This window comes from Protopterus annectens, chromosome 4.part0, assembly GCF_019279795.1.
Source record: "Protopterus annectens isolate FY-2018-M chromosome 4.part0, PAN1.0, whole genome shotgun sequence".
In the NCBI taxonomy this organism is placed as follows: Eukaryota; Metazoa; Chordata; order Ceratodontiformes; family Protopteridae; genus Protopterus; species Protopterus annectens.
Genome location: NC_056733.1, coordinates 167,823,423 through 167,839,858, shown reverse-complemented (window position 1 = coordinate 167,839,858; position 16,436 = coordinate 167,823,423). Strand labels below are relative to the sequence as shown.

At 41.3% G+C, this 16,436-nt stretch overlaps 1 protein-coding gene across 3 annotated transcripts in view; it reads left to right on the top strand.

Moving 5' to 3' along the window:
- Nucleotides 1-16,436, top strand: part of LOC122799227 (myosin heavy chain, skeletal muscle, adult-like) — a 446,467-nt gene that overhangs the window by 274,495 nt on the left and 155,536 nt on the right. The gene's annotated exons all lie outside the window — the stretch shown is intronic.

Sequence of the window (16,436 nt, the reverse complement as noted above, 5' to 3'; positions counted from 1 at the left end):
TGATAAATCACTGTAAGAACCCATTTGTTTAAAACTATCTGTTGTCAAAGAGAAAAGTGGAGATTCAGAATTTCTGGAATGGAAGTGAGGCTGCCAGGGTGGGGTGGGGACAGAAGGCCCCTTAAACAGTCATTCTGACTTGTTGGACTGTCCTTGGTTTTGAGAGGTTCTGGGATTTTTTGGAGCCCCCTTGCCATTTTTTTCTTGTGTCTGTTTATTTTCAGTTTGTTGAGACTATTTGTTTTGTTTTTCACCAAAACTGGATGAAGGCTTAAAGAATCCCTTTGAAAATTTGAAAAAGGAGGTCTGAAAATTTTAAGAGATTCCCTGTATCAACTTACCCCTTTCAACACACTTTTTGATCACTTCTGCACTAGATGAGACAAAAACTAAATCTCCCAATAAGAATTTAAAATCTTATTTTTAACATAATCTGGGAGATTCTAAAGAACTTAGCCAGTTAGACCTTCTCAAAACAGTACCAGTGGCCATATCCGTAGAAGAAGTATCAACTGAGTCATACACACATTGTAAACAATCATCAGAACAAACTTTTGAAAAACAGTTACAGAAGTATACACGTTTTACCTATACTTATCAGTAATCTTCTCATCTTTATCAGAAAGAGTAGGATTGGAATTAACTAAATGTTTATCAGCAGTAGGTTTAGCTAAACTATGGCTGGTTTGGGAAGAGAGTATATAAATTTAAAAGATCGAGGAACTTTATACCTCCAATCTGTCTTTTTAGGGACAGCTTGCTGACTGCCAGAAAAACTGCAGGAAGTAAGAAACACATCCTCCAAAGCTAACAGAACTAGAGGAATGGGTGACGGTTCTGGAAATTCTTTCTATAACAGATCATATTTTCTAAGGAAACTTTAAGAAGAGTAGATACATGTTTAGCTTTTTGTTTCTTTTTGACAGGAAAATTGCCCACTGAGGGGATGCCAGTAGGGTCATGGATAATCCCCGGTCCACAGTGGCTGGGCTGTTGTGCTACATCAGAGTGATCTAGGGTAAAAGATGAGTCATCTGAGGTATAATTAATAGCCACAGCAGAGGCACCCACCTGTGGCTGAGGCAAATTGCTAGCCTGCTGTGGTAGGAAAGGCTGTTTGCTTAACTTTTTCTTTTTGTGGGTGGACGAAGGACCGACTATGGGACTGACACTTTGTTCCATTGTCAAGTGAAAACGGTGACTCTTTCCTGTGTAAAACAAGCAGCAAAAGCCAGTAAAACTTAAAGGTCATTAAAAGTCACTTTTTTCAGAAAGAAATACATTATAAAGCATTTTAAAACACTTTGTTAGTTCAAAAAAATAAAATAGACACAATGTCACTAACCTCTTTTCTTATATCTCCTGGTCATTTGAAGTATTAGGGAGGCTAGTTGTCAGGGAATAGTTTACGACATTGCAATTTTTGAATATTACACGTTAAAGTAGCATTTCTGTCAGGCAACAGCATTTTCAAACTGCATTCTTGATTGTGCATGCTCCCCGAGATAGCACTCTAACTACAGTGAATTGAAGGATTTTTAGAAGGCAAAACATTCTAAATGGTGTTCTCTGTTCCAGTGTGCCTTTACTTAATTTTTTCTTTAGGCATTTAGTTTGTGATTGGTATTAGTTTAGCTTAAGTTTAGGATACCATCTCTTAGAGTCTTAAACAAAACTGTATTTTTGACATGTTAAAGCTGCAATGTTAAATACATAGTACTGTGCACTTGAATCTGTTTATCTTCTACTAGTTCTATTTGTTAGTAATCCCTCAATGCTCTCTTTATTCTTTTAAAGAACTAAGTGGCTTTGGATCTGACCCAGCTCCCTTCCCCACTCTGAACGTGGCCAATGCTCTTTACTTGGGCCTATGAAATGAGCAACAATGGACGCAGCCTCCCTGAACTCTAATATTTAATAGCTCCCGTGTAGGTGTTTCATTACTTGTATTTGCTTAGGGTGAGCAGTCTGCCAGGGATGACACCTGCTAACATCTCCTTTCCCATATCCTCTTCCCGCTACAATAATTCTAATTTATGCTTAGGGCCACCCTAACTAGAATAGTATCATAAATTAAACATACAAAACAAAATAAGAAATAAAATAAACATTCAGTACTAGATTGTGTTGTTTTAAAGATTCTGTGGAGTGCAACACTGACCATTTCATTGCCATCCTGGTACTTAAAGAACTTAATTACCATAGGTACTTGATCTCTGATTGTTTCTTGTGGTTTCAGCCCACCCAAAGACCTGGGTCTTTTTACTAAACTAACCTCATTCAACCCCTGCAAGACACCTGCTATACCCAAAAAAGCAACATCTATTCCTCTAAGCCATTCAAACAGCTGCTCCAATATATCAGCCAATCTCTTTCCTGTGAATCCACTACTCTTCCCCAAACTAAAAATCCTACCCATTATAACCCTCACTATTACCCCTTATATTCACTTCTTCAAATCAAGAAAACAACTACAAAATCCAGTCCACACATATACTTTCTCTAAAATTCCTCTCAGTGAAGATATCCAACTTAACCTTGAACCTACCTCAGCTATCCTCTCCACTCAACCCACCTCCTTCAAATCCTTAAAATGAATCACTCTCAATTTACAAAGCATTCATAACAGCATAACCGACTTCCATGCCTGGACTTCCCTCTACCAACCTGACATTATTGCTGCCACAGAAACCTTGCTCAAAACATCTACAAAGGACTCAGAAGTCCCCTCCCCCCGGATTCAGTATCCTATATCAAGATAGACAACACAAAAAAGGAGGAGACATTGCCCTCCTCTATGCCAGTTCATGCTACATAACTCCCTACTCCAATTCCATACCAAAATTCAACACTGCTGAAATTCTAATCTCATATTTAAAGATAAACAACTCCAAGAAAATATGTATTGTAGTTATCTACATACCCCCAGGCAACAATATACCTACCCTTGAGAATGTTTTTGCCTGGTTCTCCAGTTCAATTAGTAATGAAACCATCATCCTAGGAGACATAAACATAAACTAGTCTCTTATCTGCTCATACAATCCCTCCTATTATATAAATCTATTCCATTTAACCCAACTAATTACTTCACCTAGTACATTCAACAAAACACACTCTGCAGGCTCCATCATAGCCTGGATACTGGTCAGTGATCTAAACAAAATTTCCTCAGCTGGCACCATCCCAAACACACTTGACAACCTCCTCCCTGCTTTCATCCTCAAAAGTTCCTCTTCCATCCAAAAAGAACACCTTTACAAATACTACAGGAATCTAAGTAACTTTGACCCCCAAACTTTCACAGACCAACTAAAACACATAAACTGTACTACTCTAAAATACACCCTACTTGATGGAGCTGTTAACTGCTTCAATAACGTATTCCTTAATACCGTAAATAAACTTGCACCCTCCTGATTAAAAAGAATAAAAGTTAATTCTGCCACTTGACTTACAAGATCAACAAAACAATGAATGTGAAACAGAGATAAAACATGGAAACTTGAAGTAAAAAACAAGTACCGAACCAACATGGCTGAGCAAAAACCTCTATTTATTAAACAAAATAGAAAGTAATAAAAAAGTGAGCACTTTCGCGGTAACACTATTGCTTCTTCAGACTAATAAACAAGTAGAAAAACATATAACAATAAACGCACTGCAGGAGGTAAAAACAAAGCGCCGGACTTCCAACCGTTAAAAAACAGAATTTATTGAATAACTGACAACAATGGCAAAACGCTTAACGAATCACCGCGTTTTTCATCTATCCCATACAGACATCGTTGTCAGTTACTCAATAAATTTTGGTTTTTAAAGGTTGGAAATCCGGCGCTTTGTTTTTACCTTCTGCAGTGCGTTTATTGTTGTTATAAGTTTATTTTCGCATTTGTAGCTCCTCATATCTGGTTATTAAGTAGAAAAACACGAGTTTAAAAAGAAAGCAAAACCAATCATTTATCATTTGCAAATCTGATGAAATAATTAAAAGGTACACACACACACACACACACACACACACACACACACACACACACACACAAGCAATGCAACAATTGTTATAAATACAAGGGAAACAATACAAATAAAATCTAAGCTTAAAAACAGCATTAATATTTAAGCGGGTGTGCTTTCAAGAAAGGTTTAAGACTAGAAACACCATTTAAACCAGGCAGTTTCTCTGCATTCAAGAGCAAACCAATGTGTTTGAGAATCCTGTCCTTCAGTGCTCTGTTAGTTTTGCCTATGTAGAAGGTATGACAGACCTGATAACTTGCTTGAACACTATAGGGACATTAGGAATCAGAAAGACAAAAATGCCTTAGCACAGCACATTGGTTTGCAAGGCTCAAAACACACTTTTAAGTTCTTTGTACTCCAGGTTTTGGATATTAGTATTAGAGGGGGGTAATACAGCTAATAAAACAGAAAGGGCTTAACAGAAATGGATCTTGCTCTTGAAACGAGAAAATCCCACTATCAGGATTGCTTCCTGCCCCTCTGAACTGGCTTTCAAGCTACTTATCCAATAGACAATAAGCTGTTAATTGGAACTTCTCCCCCTTTTCCTACCTCCCTTATCCCACAGGGGTGGCCCAAAGTTCCATACTAGGATCCCTACTTTTTAGCATTTTCATTAATAAGCTTCATTTATCTGTTACTCACGGTTCCCTTTTTCAATATGGTGATGATTCTACAATCATTTGCACAGCCGACTCTGTATCTAAGCTCCAGCACATTACTCAACTAGCTTCTTCTTTCATCGAAAACTGGCTAAACAAACATCATCTGCTACTCAGTCCTAATAAAACGAAACTACTTGTATTTACCTCTAGACGATCTCGCTATACCCTCCCACAACAAAACTCCAATCAAAATCATCTCCCACACCAAACTACTAGGCGTTATAATTGACAAACACCTCAAATTCAATCTGCACGTTCAACACAACATCAAAAAATCTCACCAAAAACTGGGCTTGCTCTACAGGCATAAGCTATTCCGTACCCCTTCTACAAAAAAACAAAAAAACAAAAACAAAACACTAACCATCACTTATCTTCTACCTTCTCTAACCTACGGTGCTCCACTATTTACCAACCTAACCTCCAGTCTAAAGTCCAAAATGGAAACCTGCTACAACAAAATTACTCAACTTGCTACAACCCCCCCCCCAATTATACTCACCATTGTATAGCATTATGCTCTCTAAACTGGTTAGAATTACCTATGTATCTCTCCTATATACAACCAATGACACCACACAAAATTATATACAAGCCATTATTATGTCCTTCCCTCTCCTTTATTTTCACCATCTACCAACCCAACAGATCCCTTAGATCAGAAAGTCAACATCTTCTCCAAACTCACAAACCAAAACTCCCTGCAGGTCAACTTCTATGCTCTCACACTATTGCCAAAAATTGGATCTTATTCCTATAACTCTCAGATCTAATCATACCTTTACATCTTTTAAAACTACCTTACCTATCTACTAACTACCTATCTAACTACTTATCTTCCACATGGAGCTGTAACTGCATCTCTTCCCCCTCTTTCAAGACATGACCATCTCTTACTAACTATACTCCCTCTCCTTTCTAATATGTTTTATAGAAACACTGACAAGAGTGAACATGCCAGCTACCTAATTATACAACAACCCCCCATTAATATTCCAAAACGTGCACGCTGATTGGTCAGTGTGCACATTGTAAATCAGAGTTATAGTAATAGAAAAAGGTCCGGTCGCTCTGACTTTTTCCATTAGTATAACTCTTTTTTTACAGCACGGAGGCAAGATCTCCGTTGCTTTTTACAACCTGTCTCGCTATGTTAAACGAGTTTAACATAGCGAGACAGGTTGTAAAAAGCAACGGAGATCTTGCTTTCTCCATTGCTTTTGCCCACAGCTCTGATGTACTACGTAAGTATACGCATGCTCAGTACATCAGAACTGCTGCAGAATACCAGATAGCTGCGGAAGGGCAGCAAGGAGGCATTATACAATGCCATTATTTGAGAAAAATAATAATTGTTTTTCTTAAATAAAGTCATTGTATAATAGCAATAACCCACTTCTGGGTGTGGGTAATGCTGGATATACCCACGGTTGTCTTTGTTTGGCCACTTGGGCTTCGCCCTCATGACCAAACCACACCAACCGTGGGTAAATCCAGCATTACCCACACCCAGGCGTGGGTTATTGCTATATTATACAACAACTCCCTCATTAATATTCCAAAACTTGCACGCTGATTGGTCAGTGTGCACGTTGTCAATTAGAGTTATTGTAATGGAAAAAGGTCCGGTCACCTGGACTTTTTCCTTTAGTATAACTCTTTTTTTTTTTTTACAGCAACGGAGAACGCAAGATCTCTGTTGCTTTTTACAACCTGCCTCGCTATGTAAAACAAGTTTAACATAGCGAGACAGCTTTAAAAAAAGCAGCGGAGCATCTCTGTTGCTTTTTCTAAAAGCTGTCTCGCTATGTTAAACCCATTTAACATAGCGAGACACTTTCAAAAGCAATGAGATCTTGCTTTCTCCGTTGCTTTTTTCAAAACTGTCTCGCTATGTTAAATGGGTTTAACATAGCAGACAACGTTAAAAAAAGCAACAGGGATTTAACATAGCGAGACAGGTTGTAAAAAGCCTACACCTCAAGCAACACATAGCCCTTCAAAACTCACACCATCAACAGCCACACATAGCAACACTAAACCCACATATGCGGAGGCCCTTAACATTAACCTGCCCAAGCAACAAGGACCTCCGAAGCTGAAATGCAAACAAACACCAGTCACAACCAAAGTGACACATAGCTCACAACACCAGTGTGCCACCCAACAGCCCCTAAGGCAAGACAATGTACCCAACACTTTAGTCATAGGTGACTCTATAATCAGGCACACTGATGCCCCACTCACCAGGCTGAACAAGGAGAAAATTATAGTTAGCTGCCGGTCGGGTGCCAGGATCCGCCACATAACGCATGCACTCAAGTCACTCCATAACAAGTACAAATACGACTCTGTTATTGTCCATGTTGGAGTGAATGACTTGAGATGTACCTCCCTGGACTACAAGAAAAGAGACATGGAAGAGCTCTAGGATCATGTGGCCCAGACAGGTATGACCCTAGCCCTGAGTAGCATCCTGCCTTCACCCAGAATGATGCCACAGTATAAGGACAAAATGATTGACTTCAACAATTGGCTAAGCTTCTGGTGTCATTCAAAGGGGATCCAGTATATGTCTGCCTGGGACGACATGATCGACAAACCACAATGCTTTGCCAGAGATGGTCTTCAGTTGTCACCCCTGGGATTCAGATTACTGGCTAAAGTTCTTGCCACCCCTATCGTGCCTTTTTTAGGTAAGGTTCAATGGACAAAACCACCACTGTAACAGATACAAGCATGCAAAATCTGAAGGTAATGCTACTCAATGCTAGAAGTCTAAACCTCAAAATGTACTCTCTCGAGGCACTCCTAAAAATGGAGAACATCGATGTCTGTGCAGTAACTGAGACCTGGTTCAAGGCTCCAGAGAGCACCCCTGCAATACCAGGCTACAACTCTTACCACACTTTTCGGCCTCTAAACCAAGACTAAAACACTAAAGGTGAAGGAGTGTCCATATTCACCAAGAATATTCACACCTCCAGGCTAGTTGCCCAACACAATGCATCTGAAATTCTCCAGGTGCAACTAACACTAGCTAAGACCGCAATCCAAATTGTAGCTTGCTACAGATCCCCCACCATGCCCCAAGATTCTCACTACACCTTTCTAAACATACTGAAAAATATTAAGATACAGCCAAACACCTTCATACTGGGTGATTTCAACTACCCTGCCATTAACTGCAAAAACTACTCGGGTACCAACACCTTTTCCCAACGGTTCTTGGAATTCATAAATTCCAATGCCCTGGATCAACTAATCCATTGTCCCACCAGGGGGTCCAATATCCTAGACCTGGTCATTACCAACATAGGAGATAGATGCTCCACACCAGTGGTCACCGCCTCATTGGTCAGGTCTGACCATAAGCAAATCACCCTTGACATCCACATCCCACCCCCCAGTAAGGAAACCTCCATAAAAAACTTCTCCAAAGTCAACTTCATGCTACTCAAGTCTGAAGTAACAAACTTCATGACACCCATGCAGACGGGAGCTGAAAGTTCGACTGCTGAATCCTACACTAAGGCACTGTATGAGCACATCCACTTGTGCATGAATCATGCCATCCCAAATAAAACCAAGATGCTCTCCTCCAAATAAAGGAAGCCAATCTGGTGGTCCCCTGCCATAAACAAACTATAAAGCAGAAGATAGAAACTGTTGCAGAAAAGAGGAAAATCCCAGGATGCAAAAAACTCCCTTACCAGCCTCATTAAGAAGCTGAGATCCCTCATAAAATCCTCCAAAGCTAGTTATGAAAATAAAATTGCTAAAGATTCCAAAGACAACTACAAGGCATTCTATAGTTATGTCAAGAATCTAAATGGCAATGCTCAGATATGCTCTGAGCTACAACAGAATGGCATTAAATATACTGATCCCAAGGATATTGCCAATATCCTGGCAGATCGATTTAGTGCCAACTTCATCCCCCTCTCACCTCCTAAAGGGCCCATCTCAATACCAAAAGATATTCTGGGTAGTCACGGCCACGCAGGTAGAAACCGAACTCTCCAAAGCTAAGAATACAGCATCCATGGGACCAGATGACATCCCAGGCTGTGTACTACACGAACTACAAAATTAACTGGCACCTCACCTAAGTGTCATGTTTAATCATAGCCTCACCTCAGGCTTTGTGCCCACTGAGTAGTGCACAGCTACAGTTATCCCACTCCACAAGGGGGATCCACCTTGGATCCCGGAAACTACCATCCCATCAGTCTGACGAGCCTGATCTGCAAGGGCATGGAACACATTATCATGGAACTTATAAACAAAGTCATTGGCAACCTTCAAACACTGGACCCTAGCCAGTTTGGGTTCCTGAAGGGCCGATCTTGTCTCCTGAACTTGATTGACTTCTTTGAATCAGTCTCCAGAGCTGTGGACGAGGGTAAGGCGGTCCACACAGCCTATCTGGACCTCGCCAAGGCCTTCAATACCATCCCCCACTCTGGAATCATAGATAAACTTACTAAGCTGGGCATAAATCCCTATGTCACTTGATGGGTTGCCAACTGGCTTACTGACAGAGCCCAGACTGTAAAAGTAGCCGACTCCAAATTCAGCTCCAGACAAGTGACAAGTGGAGCACCTCAGGGTTCAGTCCTAGGACCGCTCTTGTTTGGCATCTACTTTTCTGAAGTACAGGCAAACACTAAGGGACTCTGGCTAACAAAGTTTGCAGACGACTGCAAACTGGGAGCCATTATTGAATCCCCAAATGATGTGAATACTCTGCAAATGGGCCTTACAGAAACATATGCTTGGTGCCAGAGCCATGGGCTCAAGCTTAATGCCAAGAAATATATAGTCATCCCCTTTGGGAAAAAACATGTTCCCATGAATTATCACATAGGTGGCATTACATTAAACACTGAAAGTGTGATAGAGACTTAGGGACACAGGTGGACAGTGGTCTCAACTTCGATAAGTACATCGCCACAGCAGTCAGAAAATCATTCTATGTGGCACACCTCACCACTAAGGGTTTTTCATCCAGAAAAAAGGAGGTCATTGTCCCACTGAACTCATCCCTCATTAGAACCATTATAGAGTACAATGCCCCATTTGGTATGTACCTCACAAGACATCTGCAACAGCTGGAAAGGCCACAGAAATACCTCACTAAAAGATTCACAAGCCTAAAGCAGATGCCCTGTGCTGACCATCTAAAAAAAAACAGCTATACTCTGTGGCATATCGTCTACTCAGAGGTGATCTCTGCTTAACATACAAGGCCATGTCAAACCCTGAGCTGTTGGACATGCTCCATTTAAAGAAATCCCAATCCCTCAGAGCCACACGCTCCAGGGATCTAAACCTTGTCATCACAATGAACAAAACATGCTGGAGGGATAGGTTCCTGACCCAGAGACTCCCCATACTCTGGAATAGACTGCCCATACATGTCAAGCAGAGTGCCTCCTTGGCCCTCTTCAAAAGAACCTTGACGATTGGATGGGAGATAGGAAATTCACCCCGGGGATCACGTCAGTCACCCTGCTAGACAGGGGTCCAGGGAAGTAAATATTGTGGGAAGAAATATCCAGGGAATTGGTATGGTTAGGCCTGTATAGGCCCTAGGACCGATAGCCTATTACCAACTTATGAACCTATGTACCTATGTGAAAGGTGCCTGAAACTTTGGAAGCTGTCCAGCTGTTATAGGTTCTGCAGAATATAATTGATATAGCTAAGGCTACTGCAGTGATAAGTGATATGATGAACATCTGACTTTCTCATTCTGGAAATGTAACATTTGTCTGTGGCTGTGTTATTTGCTGTTTCATTCACAGCTAAAACTATTAACCTCTGAGCATTAAAAATCAGAGTTTTAGCTTTTGAAAATCACAGTAGCAGATACATAATAGAGCACTTTATTATTTTACAGTATAGAAGGTTTTCAGATACAAGGCCCCAGACTACAAGTGATGATGAATCTGTGTATATGCTTATTTTAGTTATTTCCTATTATGTTATGATATATAGGTCTCATTTCACCAGGAAGCGTATTTAGGAGGAACAAGGCTAAATCCGAGGGCCAAAATCAAATGCTATACCTAAGTCATAGCACTTGAGAACTCTGCTCATAGTTCTCACTCCCTTACCTTCAAAATTACAGACAAAGTCAAAAATAGTAAGGGACAAAGGCTCAAATTAGGAATTTGACAGCATAATATGATATGAATTAATATTCATTACCTTAAGTAAAATTAGCATGCAACTGTAATGATCATCCATATTTATTGAGGATAGTCAATTATCTCTTCTCAAATAATCATTCAACTGTGCCTGAGTTTGCAGAATACTCCTGATTTTGCCTCAGATTTTTGGTCTGTTTCCTCATAAAATTTGTGTTTTTTTCTGTCAAATTGTTGAGGATTGCACTTGTTTTATAATGATAGAGATTTGAGTTTCAAATTCTGTATCCTTCAAAAATACATGCTAATGCAAAAAAAGAAGTTATGTTCTTACCATAATGTTCCATCTGTGTTGTTCATCTTAATTTCCATTAACCTGTGGGTTATGGTTCCGATGCTCAAAACCAACTGGCTGCCTTCTCCCAGCTCGAGACTCCTGACTTGAGCTTCTCCTCCCTATCCATAATGCCCCACTCCCCCACAATACCTGAGACCGAGTTTGCCAAAAAAAAGCATAACAGCTAACAAACATTAGACTATCCTAAACAAACATGCAGATCAAATGTATCTATATATATCACAAGAAAGAAAACATCAGGAGCTCAACTGAAAGACATTCCTTATAAATTCTACCAGGCTTCCCAAAGACTTGGATGGGGGAAAGGGGGGTTAATGGAAATTAAGATGGACAACACAGATGGAATGATATGGTAAGAACATAACTTTTTTATATGATGTTGTCCACTTCGCTTCATTAATCTGTGGGACAGAGTCCCCAGCTACTATAATCCAGGGTGGCCATCAAGGAAGAATATTCCAGAGTACATCAGAACTAAAGGCACTTCTACTCCTGGATATGATGTCCAATTTGTAATGCATAATGAAAGTATGGGGGTTTCACCAAGAAGCAGCAGCACAAATGTTTTCAATTGAAGCTCTAGACCAAAAGGCCTGAGACGTAGCCATAGACCTTGTAGAATAGGCCTTTATTGGTCCTGGTAAAGGAATACCTTTGAAAGAGTAAATGAAGGTAATACAGACTTTCAACCATCTCGCTAGTGTAACTTTGGTAACTGCTGTACCTCTCTTTGCATTCAAAAAGGAGACAAACAACTGATCAGACTTCCTGAAGGACTTGGTTTTATGTATATAAAAACAAAGATATCTATGTACATCAAGCAAATGCAAAGTGTATTCCCCCCTTATTTTGATAATCAAGACAAAAGACAAGACTGATTGACTGATTAATGTTACTCTGCTTAGCCACCTTGGGTAAAAAGGAAGGATTTGTATACAGGGTCTCTCTGTCCTTGTGGAAAATCAAATATGGAAATTTTGCAGAAAGAGCTTGGGGTTCAGACACTCTCCTGGCTGAAGTAATAGCTACTAAAAAGTCTTCCAGGACAGAAATTTCAAATCCACCATAGCTGAGTGTTTGAAAGGGGGATGGACCAAAGCTTGTGGAATGATAGTTAAATCCCACGGAGGAGTAGTATCTTTCACCGGTGGTCGAAGCAGGAAGATGCCCCTGAGAAAAGCTTTACTCAGTTTAGAAGAAGCAAGAGGTAAGGAATCAAACCCAGTGTGAAAATTGGAAATAGCAGCCAGATGAACTTTAACAATAGAGTAACTAGCATCATCCTTGAAAAGGGAAGCCAAAAAGTCTAGCATGACTGCCACAGGGGCTGTAAAGGGATCCATCTGTTTTTGTTCAGCCCAAAAAGAAAATCTCTTCCATTTTCTCTTGTAAATTTTGCATGTGGAAGACGTATGAGATGAAATCAAAATTTCTCAAACGGGAAGAGAACCTGGGAAATCTTGCCATTACTGGAAGTGGAGAAACCATGTGGTTAATTTCAGGCCCTGAATGTCTGGATGTGGATGCCCCGATGGATGAGAGAGCAAATCTGGATTCCCATACCTATCAACTGTCCAGTTTTTTGCAGAATGTCCAGATTTTTGGCTCATATTTTTGGTCTGTTTCTCAAATAATTTGTGGTTTTCTGGCAAATCCTGAGATGATCTGAGGATTGAAGTCACTAAATAATGACATACATTTGAATGTCAGACTTCAAATCCTTCAGAAAATGTATGTTAAAACAAACCATGTTACTGTAGCAACTTTTTAAGTTTATAAGAGCAATATTTAAAATATGCCTCTAGTTTTGGACCTTTGTCACCCTATTTTGTCAGGCTTTGTCCAGATTTCTTGCACAAAGAGGTTGAGAGGTATGCTTGGATCTAATGTCATCAGGGGGCAAACCAGGTGAGACCAAAGGAAGGTGAACCAGGTTTGTTGAGGCTAAAAAAAGGGGAAATAAGGATTACTTTGCTTTGTAGCCTGAGAGCTTTCTGTAGGAAGTTGGGGATCAAAGGAAGAGGAAGGAAGGCATAGAGCAGATTGGAGGGCCAAGCATGGACTAGAGTGTCCCTGGGGGACTATCCCTGAGGAGGGATCAAGGCAAAATACCTGCTGCAATAGTTGTTGAAGGGGGATGCAAAATGATTGCAGTAAGGATGACCCCATTTCTGGAAGATTGTGTCTGCCACTGACTGATTCAGGGACCACTTGTGAGGCATGAGTAGCACTTGGGTGAGTTTGTTGGCTAAAATGATGGACTCCCCCAGAACGTGCATTGCTACCAGAAAGCAGTTGGTAGAAATCACCCACTGCCACACTCTCATTGCTTCTTGACATAGGGGGTAAGACCTGGTCCCTCCCTGTTTCTTGATGTACCAAACCACTGACGTATTGTCTGCTTGGATTGCAATAGTCCACAGAGGTAGAAAGCTGTCAGTTCTTGCAACATTAGAAGAACCACTCTCATTCCAAGTACATTGATATGCAACTTGGTCTTCTGCGGTGTCCACGTGCCTTGGACTGTCCGTCCCAGACAATGCCCCCCTCATCCAAACTGGCAGGTGTCTATGGTCAACGTGGTGCTTGGGAAAGGAAGGATGAATGGACGTCTTTGAGTAACTTCTGTGGAGTGAAGTCACCAAAGCAGAGACTCCTTACACACACAAGACAGACTGATGGGAAGATTCAAAGGATTTCTGACAAGTGATCATTGAACCGCTAAGGTCCATTGTAATATCCACATGTGAAAACGTGCCATGGACAGAAGGGTTATAGTTGCCATCATACAGCCTAATGCCCTGAGAACTAGAGAGGCTGGGGGTTTTGGAATGTTCAAAATCTAGGTGATGTGAGATGTCAAGTTTGTTACCCTGTCCATCATGAGATAAGCATAGGATGTCCTTGTGTCCAGGTGGGGCCCTATGAAATTTATGGCTCGTACCGGGTACAACTGTGAATTCTGTATGTTGATGGTTATCCACAGGATTGGGGCCAACTTGAGAAAGTAAAAGTAATCCCTGGCCTGAAGGAGTAGATGTCTGGTTGGAGCAGCTGAAGATGAGCTGCAACTACTGCTAGACATTTGGTGAACACTCTGGGGGCTGTGGTGAGACCAAACAGAAGTGCCCTGAACTGGTAGTGACTGGCTCCCAGCCTGAAACACAGAAAATGCTGGAGTGCCTGTGAATTCTAATATGATAGTAAACATCCTTCAGGTCTACAGAGCACATCCAATTGCCAATCTTCAGGGGAGGTAAGATGGATTGAATAATGACCATTCTGAACTTCGTGTATTTCACCAACTTGTTCAGAGAGGTCAAATCCAAGATAGGTTGCAAGTCTCCTGTTTTCTTAGGTACTAAAAAGAATCTGGAGTAAATGCCCATTCCGATTTGATTGGGAGGGCCTCTTGATGACTCTTTTTTGCAGTAACTTTTTTATTTCCTGGGCTGCGTCCTCCCTCTGATAGGGTGGAACAATGGAGAGGTGAAGCTTTTGTTTTGGAAAAGGGAATGAAGTATCCTCTGGATACGATCCTTAGCACCCATTTGTCATTTCTGATGGCCTCCCAGGCTTCTGGGTGCAAGGAGAAACATCCCCCGATTGCTTCCAGAGAAGAGCAGTCAGGCAAGAGTTCAGGATCGCTGGAAAGGCTTGTCCTGGGGGGTTTCCATGACTCCTCATTTTGCAGACCCCCTCGGCCACATGGGCAGCATCTCCCATTCTGACAATATCCACCTGTGCCTCGGGGGTAAAAGTCTCCTTGAGTGTCCTGGGAAGGACCCTGTGACGTCCAAAACCTCATCTTCTTACTTCCATGCTGGTTCCAGGAGAAGGTCCGTTGTGGAGTAAAAAAAATGGATTCTGATGGCAGACTGGGTCTTACCATCATACCTCTGAACTGTACAGATTTTTGCAGAATGTTCAGATTTTTGGCCCATTTTTCATAAAATTGTGGTTTTCTGGTAAATTAGTGGCAAATAATTAAACATTTAAGTTAAAAAATAATGACAGATATTTGAGTTTCTGAATTCATGGCATTCAAAAAATTCATGCTAATGTAAAACCTGTTATTCTGTCAACTTTCTAAGTTTGTAAGAGCAAAATTTAAAAATTGTCCCTATTTTTGGGCCTATGTCCCACTTTTATTTATGACTTTGTCCAGATTTCTTGCTCTAAGAAGTTGAGAGGTATGCTTACTATCCTTCTCATTCTGGGATAAAGTGTCATGTACTGTGGGTCCAAACAAGGTGGAGCCATCAAAGGGGGCATTAATAAAGAACTGTTTGAAAGGCTGCACAGAATTGCATAGCCTCATCCAGGCAATGCCATAACTGGCCACACTTGAGGTACCCTCTGCAGTGTGAGAGATTAGCCTCATGGATGCATTGGCTAAGGAGTGTAGGGAGGCCAGCCTAGAGGAAAAGGACTCAGGTTCCTTGGTAGATATGGACCCTGGGACTGAGCTAGAAAGTTTCTTGACTAAGTCCCTTTGTAGCCAGGTAAAATGCAACAAATAGTTCAATGCCCTAACCACAAAGGTAGATGAGGTGTAGACTCTTTTGCCAAATCTGTCCAACGTCTGTAATTCTGTATTCAGGGGTGGACAGAAGAGCTTTCATGAGCCATCTCCTTCTTGGTGGCTGCTGCCACAACCATGGCATCTATGGGGATTCCTTTGGTCCAGAAAGATTTATTAATTGGGGCACTCAAAATCTTGCTGGCACATTTGGGAATAAGTTCCACTATATCTGGCTCCTTTCAAGCCCTCGACAACAGCAGCTGGATGAGCGGGGTCAGGTGGGGTGATACTCGGGTAGACGGGCTAAACCCAAAAGCCTCCCACAGTACCAGTTCCTCCAGAGAAGAGTTTTGGGCATGCAAACCACCCCTTTGGTGAAGGATTTCAAGAATGTCTCTGAAGGACACCTCATTGGTTGGTGATTTGAGAGACCCTTTACCTTCCTCGAAATCAGTATTTTTAGTGAGAGATTCCATAGGGGAATCCACATGCCTCCTTTTACATGATCTCTTCTGAGGGACCTCCTCAGGGGGGGTGCACTCTGGGGAGGTGTTGGAAGAAGCTTGGGGATCCACTGAAGGAAGGGTGTGAAGGCTTTCTGGGACTGGCTGTCCACACGGCAGCTAATAGGTTCATGGGTTCATAGGTTCATAGGTTGGTACTAGGCTATAAGCCCTAGGGCCTATACAAGCCTAGCCATAACAATTCCC